The 8802-nt window shown below is 36.9% G+C and overlaps 1 non-coding gene across 1 annotated transcript; it reads right to left on the bottom strand.

Annotated features, from left to right (window-relative positions):
* Window positions 1–6390: 6390 nt before the first annotated feature.
* Window positions 6391–6495, bottom strand: LOC145103601 (small nucleolar RNA R71). Its single transcript, XR_013706684.1, has one exon. It is a non-coding gene; the product is annotated as a small nucleolar RNA R71 (small nucleolar RNA).
* Between the last annotated feature and the right edge of the window lie 2307 nt (window positions 6496–8802).

Raw genomic sequence — 8802 nt, 5'->3', positions numbered from 1 at the left:
ATTGGACTGCCGTCAAGAACATTCTTAAGTACATGTGGAGAACTAAGGACTGGGTCCTTAACCTCGGTGAGAGTGATGACTTGAGAGTGACAGGGTATAGTGATGTCAGCTTTCAAACCGACAAAGATAATTTCCGCTCTCAGTCGAGTTGGGTGTTTACCCTGAATGGAGGAGCAATAACATGGAAAAGTTCCAACCAGGAGACTGTAGCTGATTCAACTTGCGAATCCGAGTACATAGCAGCAAGTGAAGCATCAAAGGATGCGATATAGTTGAAAAACTTAATCGGAGACCTTGGAGTCATACCATCCATAAAGGAGCCTATGGAGATTTTATGCGATAACGAAGGGGCGGTTGCCTTAATCAAGGAACCGAGAGCTCATGGTAGATCCAAGCATATCAACTGAAAGTACCACTTCATAAGAAATCAAGTAGAAGAAGGACACCCCATGATAAAGAGGACATCGTCAGAGGAAAACCCAGCAGATCCCTTTACGAAGGCACTGACTAGGGTCAAGCACTTGCAACATGTAAGGGGCATTGGGCTAACAGACGATATTAGTTATAGTGGTTAGATAAATAGAAACTTGTAATAGCTGAATTGTAGTTGACATTTGATGATTAAATAAAGGAGTTTTATTTATAAGTAAAGTTACTGTCATGTGTCAATTATTTACTATTGTTTCAATTTGAATTTTTGACTTCCAGAATAATAAGATTATTTAAACCATTCACATTCGATCATACTTTGGAAGTAGGTAATGAGGCTAGACTGTCATGAGTTGGCTTGTAGATTATCTAAGGCATTAGACATAGAAAATTATTACTATACCATTCATGAGTGCTCCTGAAATAAGATTTGAGTATTAGATTCAACCCGCGCTCACCTGAATTACTTCATTGAATCCATCACGAGTAATTGTGAGATGATAATATCATATAGTCTTCAAACCAAGATATATGAGTTGTTGACTATGAGCTGGTTGTGCATTGATGGCATGAAAACACATCAGTAACTTGATGTTATAAAATGTGTCATTGTGCATGATTTGATGAGTAGTTAGTAGAAGCATATAATGTCGAAGTTTATCAGTTCCTTTTATCCTAAGAGGATTAAAAGCGATATCTTGGGCCCCTCAATGATTTTTTTTGACTATGTGACGGGCTCATAACTAAATTGATGTGTTCTGTTATGTTGTATGTTAGACGAATTAGAAATCAGGAAGCAAATTGCAGCACAATAAGTATGACTATGTTCCATGTATTTGTGCGCATAGATATCTTGAGAACTGAGGAATATATGATACCTTATCTGAAGGACGCATCATTGACTAGGTCGGAGTAGACAACGACTTTTGAAGGCTATGATTGCTAAGTGGGATCCTGAAGTTGCATTGGCAGCTATAGTTATTAGACTTATCAAAGTGTGAGACTGATGGATTTGGTGTCGAAGCCCATAACTATAACCAGGATGTACTTGACCCGATTGTAGCATGGTTCTTTTAGGTTGCCTTCATCAGTGCAATTTGATAGGATGGAATTTTGATAATAAGGTTATTTATGATTTATTAATATATTATAAGTATAATATATTAATTAAGAAATCATATTATTTAATTAGTATTGCTCAAGTATTAATTTTGTGATCAAAAGAGACTAATTAAATATATGGGGATTGATTATGTAAATCAATGATTCTTATAGTGTGGGCTAATGATCCATGGTTTTTCAGGATGGGCTAAACCAATGTGATAATCCATGGATAGTTCATAGAGGTTTAACCCATGGAGCCCAAGTAATATGAAAGGTCATTAGGGTTTACAAGGTGTAACCCTAGCATTTGCTACAGTATAAAAGCACACCCCTAGAACCAAAATCGGTTACACCATCATTCTAAGAAGTTTGATGTTGATTTGTGCTAAGTAACTTATTCTCTCAAGCCTCCTCTTGCATTTGGTGTTTGTGACACATTAGAGGCCTCACACTTGAGGTGCTCAAGCTTTCAAAGGTCAAGAACTACAAGTCCTTCTAAAAGGTAAGTTATCTAACTAGTTGTATTGATCAATTGTCAATTTTTATGCTAGTTAGGATGTATACTATGGAAAATTGAAAATATGCATGTATAATTAGAGAAAACATAGACCCAAAACATCTAGGGTTGCATGTGCACCATAGGAGTGTTATAGTGCTCAAAACCCAACACATTTTACCCTAAGAAGGATTATTAGATTTTGAATAAGTGGTATTTGGTAATGCTAGCTCGGGGAGTCATGGGAGCAACCGTTAGAGATTCATTCCCATGAGATTCTGCATTCAGCTCTAAGAGGTGAGTTTCCTCCCGGTATGAACATGTCGAAGGCACCAAGTCCTGCCTGCGTATGTTATATATGTTGATTAGTAGCTAAGTGTGGGCAAAGCCCGTATCTAAGCATTATTTCAGTATGGATATAGAATTGAAGAGCTTGATTATACTTGTTGTCTGTGTGATACTTGTATGCATGTCTTAGATAGCGGTGTGTGGGCGGGGCCCGTGTCTCCTAGTTAGAAGAGTGTGGGCAAGATCCGTATCTCGTAAATAGCTGAATGTGGGCGAGGCTCGTATCTCTTAGTTAGCAGAGTGTGGGCGAGGCCCGTATCTCATAGATATCTAAGTGTGGGCGAGTCCCATATCTCATAGTTAGTCGAGTGTGGGCAAGGCCCGTATCTCACTGATAGTCTAGTGTGAACGGGGCCCGTATCTCCTTGAGTGTGGGTAGGGGCCTGTATCTCCTAGTTGCATGTTATGTGTATGTTATGTGGTAGTTTGGGGGAAATTCACTAAGCTTCGTGCTTACAGTTTTTAGTTTTGGTTTCAAGTACTTTCGGTAGCATAGGAAAGAGCTTGGGATGACTGTAGTGCACACACCATGTTTTTAGCCTGAGATGTTTTTACTCTGATATATTTGACAGATGATTATGATGTTTTGAGATACAATGACTTATGATTTTATGTGATGATTTGATAACTATGGTTTTATTAATAATTAAAATTGAAATTTTTGGACCATATTTTTTAGATGTTTTAGACCTTCCATGAAAGCTCCATTAAAACCCAAGTAGTCCCTCATCTGAACCTTAAGGCACTATTTTAGTTCATCAGAGCAAACATACACTTCTTTAGTTCATCCATACGAACTGGATAGACTTGGAAGCAAAAAACATCTGAGCCCTCGAATTTCATTCTTGCATGAAAAAACACATCAATACACGTGGTTCATGTTCTTCACCCTCATCTTTCTTCGATTCAACCTCATTTTTCTTCACCCTTGATTCTACCTAATCTCCTCCTCACCAATCCTTTCCAGTTACTATTTCCATTGTTGGTGTTCATACAATCGGAGTGGGGAGGAGGTCGTGGATGCCTTTTCTCTGTGGAGGCTGTCACAAAACATAAGGTAAAATCGGAAAATGGAAGGAGATTCATGTTTCGTCCAAGATGGAGAAGCTGAAATGAAACTAAATGTAGAATGTTTTGATAGGAATATGGAATGATGATCTGATAATGTTTTTTACCTAATACCAGTTGGAGATTGAACATCAATTCATAATTTAGATTCCCCTGATTCACCGCGGCATCCCATATTGATGAAGTTGTAAACCAATAGATAACCATGTGTAAAGATGTATAAAACTATTACAAGTTTTCCATCCCACATCGCTAGTAGGACAATATATGAAGGCTCACATATCTTATAGAAGGAGACTTAGCTTCCTATAAAAAATCAAACCCAACTACTTAGTAGGATAGCTGGCTCTTTTAAGCTTATGGTTAGTTGGAAGGATTTTGGCCCAATTTGGAGTCCTATTTGGACTGGTTTTGACCGATATTGACCAAGGCCAATTATTTTGCCCTCTAACTCTTATTCGTAGGTGGTTGGAGTCCGCCAAGTGTCTAGGTGTCGATTAATCGGCTTCCTAGACCAACTTTTACTACCATGAAATAAAGTAAAGATGACTTGGATTAGGTCTCATTGACCTCATGGACGAAATTGTCTAGGCATGCTCCAAGATTGCTTTTTCTTTGTTTATTATATGTTCCATGCTTGCAAGAGACATTCTTTTCCTTTTTCTTTATGGTTACACCATTTGTCTACACTAGATGAATGATATGTGCATATTTAGTCATATAATCCATGCATTATCTTAATATTTTATATTATATCTGTGTCATTTATTGAACAAAAGATACTTAATTGGTTGAAAATTTCTTTTGCAGCAACCAAGACACGCTCGGAATGAAAATGAAGCAGAGTTGGTGAATGGAAGCTAGGATCTTGGAGTCTCAAGAAGTAGAAGAAATTTAAGAAAAACATGGCATGTTTACCTCAAACACATCGTATAAAGTTGGAGATTCGCGATGGAAAATTGCCTTGACGGATACACATTTTTAATGAAAAAACATGACATGTTGGTGTCTAAACACATGTTGTTGCATCATTTTTCAGAATCTGTATATAGATTGTTTCTCTTCGAGACCCTAACTTATACTGGAGGTTGTTATCGAAATTTGGAGGCCAAAGACATCCCTTAGGAGTTGTTGATTGCAGAATTCAACTAGAAGCTCTGTTGAAAAGATCTAAGGCAAAATCATCTTTATTTTACTTAATTCCTTTGTTTACATCATGTTTGCAAAGTTGAATTTCATTTTATTAATGTTTTTGCTGAAGTCATAGGCTAAAAAACCCTACTTTCATTTAGAGTAGAGGATCTTATTACTATATGTTGATTTTTTTGGTTTTGGATTATGTACATTTGATTATTTATCATGTTAATCTTGTAAAAAGAACCTTATATGTTAATGAGAACTATTTTCAGTTAATTGAGATTGTATGAACATCTTTCTTAATTGCTTGCAACTTATAGTTTTGTAACTATCAAGATTGTAAGACTAGCGTTTTAAACAAAACCTAGGATTAACTAGAGAATAAGTAAATTGATGTGTGATTTATATATGATGAGCAACCATATATGAATTAATTTAATCAACCAAGTGAATTAATCACTATTAGAAGTCTTGCATGATTCAAACTTAATACTAGTAAACTTAATAGTTTAATCAATTGATCACTGTTTCTATTAATTTGTTTGCTAAAGGATTAGTAATAGTGAAAATGAACCTAATCACATTGGAAATCGGTAATTGATGACACATCAACCATTGCACTTTCCACGAAATCAACCATAGGAGTAAGTGAATCTTATCTAAACGGAAGTCTCTTTAATATTCTTGATTCGAATCATCTTTTGGTTTTTAATTAGTCGTTAATTGTTTCTTTGCTAAGTGTTTAAGTGATTATCTAAGTTTCTAGTCTTGTAAAACTAGAGAAAACGCCCTCTTTAATTATTGTTTAAATTAGTTAACATTCGTAGTAGTTTTAATTATTATGATTGTTCCTTATGTTCGATGCCTTACTTACCTGCACTAAACTACTATTCGATTAGGTACACTACCTATCATGTGTTGGTTTTTGTCAAAGTTAGTTAGGATTAAAATGAGTTTATTTAACACGTATCAAGCTTTTGGCGCCGTTGCCAGGGAATGGTTATAAAATAGTTAATTTTATTTCTTAATTGTTATCAATCCTTTGGATACAAATTTTTCTCATATTAAGTGACTAGTTTTATGTTTATAATTTTATTTTCATTCTTTGTTTTTGAGTTAAACACGTCATAGTCAGAAATAACCACATCGTGTTTGGCATACTTCCAATTTTCAATTTCTTCGTTTTTTTTTTCATTTTACACGTGATTTTATGTTGTGTTTCAGTTAGTGTATGACCTGAAAATCCAAATCTCCAGTAGTACCACCAATGGAGGATCTGAAATCGGCTTTTTGCAAAAAGAAGGACAAAACAACCGGGGAATCAAGCAATTCTGAAAGCTTCAACAAAACTCATGATAAGAAGGCAGCGGATTATGAGCCCGAAACACCAAATCTGAAGAAAAGAGTGAACCCGACCCAGAAGTAGTGATGGCGGACATTGCATACATATCCATGGAGGCATACAAGAAGCGAATACGTGTGGATACTGGGCCAGGTCTTGTGCAACCCGAAATTCTAGCAACAACAAACTTCGAGCTGAAGGGTCACATACTCGTCCAACTGAAGGACATCCCATTCTACGAGAAGGATCATGAAGATGCCTACAAGCATATTGACGAGGTTAATGACATAGCCAACTACTTCAAAATTCCAAATGTGCCATGAGAGAGTGTGCTACTAAGGATGCTACCGGTCACATTAGAGGGAGCCGCAAAGGATTGGTTGAAGACACTTCCTCCAGGATCAATAACAAAAGGCCAAAGATACATGAAGAGTTCATTTAGCATTTTCCCCCATCGAAAGTCACAATGTTAAAGAAAGAAATTGCCAATTTTGAACAACAAGGAGGCGACACTTTATGAGGCATGGGAGAGATACAAAGGCTTGCTGACAAATTGTCCCCAGAATGACATTAGTGTGCAAAAGGAGGTCTCCATTTTCTACGATGGGTTAAATATGTGTAACACCCTGATTTTCAAGACCAAAAATTTCGTTTTTATTTAAGTAAATTATCAAAATATTTTACTGAAAACATTGTCGATATCCAAATAAATCCATAAACCATCATAACATGTCTCATATCATAAAGTAGCAATAAAATCAGAGTACAATCCCATAGATCTAAAATGCGGAATCTTGTGCGAGTGTGATGTGCAGCTACCGCGCCAGCTCCTTCCCCTTCGCCGAAGAGGTACCTGAAACAAATTGAAAACTATAAGCACGAAGCTTTGTAAGTTCCCCGATCATACCACATATCAAACAATAATAAGACATACATACTGTCAGGCATATCTGTGTGCCCGGCCTACCCCTTCGGTCCTCTCGACCAGTGACCTTGCCTAGCATATCTGGGTGCTGGTCTACCCTTTCGGCCCTCTCGACCGGTAATTGGGGACTATTTCACCCCTTACTACTACCACTATCACATAACATCATATCATGCTAGCACATAAAAAATAACAGGTAGCATCAAACCTAGATGAATATCACAAAGACAATCATCTAGCATACAACTCCTACTAGTGGGCCGTCATTGTGGCCGTAGACCCACCGCTACTGGAAGGTAACTGTGACAACCCGGAATTTTCATTTGGTCAAACCCTAAAAGTCAATCACTTAATATTATAAGTCAAGTTCACTTTTACTTGTTTTTGGGAAAAATAAGTTCATTTGATTATTTTAGTAATTAATCTTTAAACGAACGGGTGAACGGATGGGCCGTCTCGGGTCTCGAAATTTCTAAACCGCAAACACCTCGTGTGTTAGAAATTCACGACCAAACTTTTATGTTTGAATCGGAAAATCATCCCAAAACCGTGAACTCATGCATAAGCATGAGTTTACTCCCCAATCTAATCATTTATGTTTACTCGCCAATTACCAAAAGAGTAAACTCAGAAACACTCTCAACTATCATCCCGGTTTTCGCCCGATTTCCCGAAAACATAAGTGTTTCTTGACTTGATTAGTTGATATAACATACCATCTAGTGACTATACATACTTTAATCCATCCATTTGTGTGTTTTGACTAGTTTTCCAGAACACCAAGAACACACACTAAGTGTTCTTGGACTATTAGCTCATTTCAAGCTTCCTTATACTAAGTACTTCCATCCTTGAGTCTTAATAAGCTTGTATTACATATTAACATCAAAGAAAAGTCCCAAGAACACCAAGATCAAGGTGTTCACAGTTTTGGGAGGCTCCCAAAACCGTAAACATCAAATATGGTGCAAAGTGGTGCCTTAGGGTGCCTAGATGCTTCACCATGCCTTAGGGATTTGCCTAGATTCGTCCTTGATGAGTTTATCACACAAAAAGCACCAAAACCTTACATTTTAATGTGTTTACCGTTTGGGGATCTCCCAAAACCGTAAACACCCCAAAAGGTGCATAAAAGTCCTATAAAAGTCCAATGGTTATTCCTTATGTCTAAATCAAACCTAGACTATTTCCATGATTGAGCTAAGGACTTGAAAACCCCCCAAATACCAAACTTATGGGTTTAAGGTAGTAAACTCATGAGTTTAAGGTAGTAAAATCATGAGTTTAAGGTAGTAAACCCAAAGGGAAATGACCATGAGGCCGTAAACTCCTCAAAGGAGTGTTTTGTTGCCCTAGTCCCTTCCTAAGGCCTAACCACCAAGTAGAAATGCTTCAAAGGACTTGTTAAACCTCAAAACAACATATGGTCATAAGGTGTAGAGTTTACGACCGTAAACCCTTGATTTTAAGGCCGTAAACTCCTTGGGTAATGGTCATTAAAACCGTAAACTCCAAAGGAGTTTACCTTTGAACTCCAAACACTCTAGCTTTGCCCTACAAACACTTAGACGCAACCCTTGTGATCTTTTACACTTGAAACAAAGTTTTTTCATGTTCTAGAGTGTCCCAACTTAATTTATTAGTTATAAATTGGCTAATTAGTTATATATATGTTCATTATATGATAACTAGGCTCGTACGTGTGTACAAGTCTCCATTTGTCACCTAGCACCGTATCCGACACTTCAATCCAATCCACTCGCTGTAAGTGAGTGCATACCCCTTAATCAATGTTTTAATGATTTTAAATCCTTAATGGGTGGGGGGAATACAAGTAGAAAACAGTATGTTATTATATCACTCATATGTATTTTATAACTGTGTTTTCATCCAGCAGATTTCACATACTTCAAAATGTGATGCATGAAATGGTTTTCTATCTTAAAATACCAT

Source organism: Lactuca serriola, chromosome 4 (assembly GCF_051521515.1).
Source record: "Lactuca serriola cultivar US96UC23 chromosome 4, Lser_US96UC23_V15, whole genome shotgun sequence".
In the NCBI taxonomy this organism is placed as follows: Eukaryota; Viridiplantae; Streptophyta; class Magnoliopsida; order Asterales; family Asteraceae; genus Lactuca; species Lactuca serriola.
The sequence above is the reverse complement of the archived record's forward strand: the minus strand, read 5'-3'. Positions and strand labels throughout refer to the sequence as shown.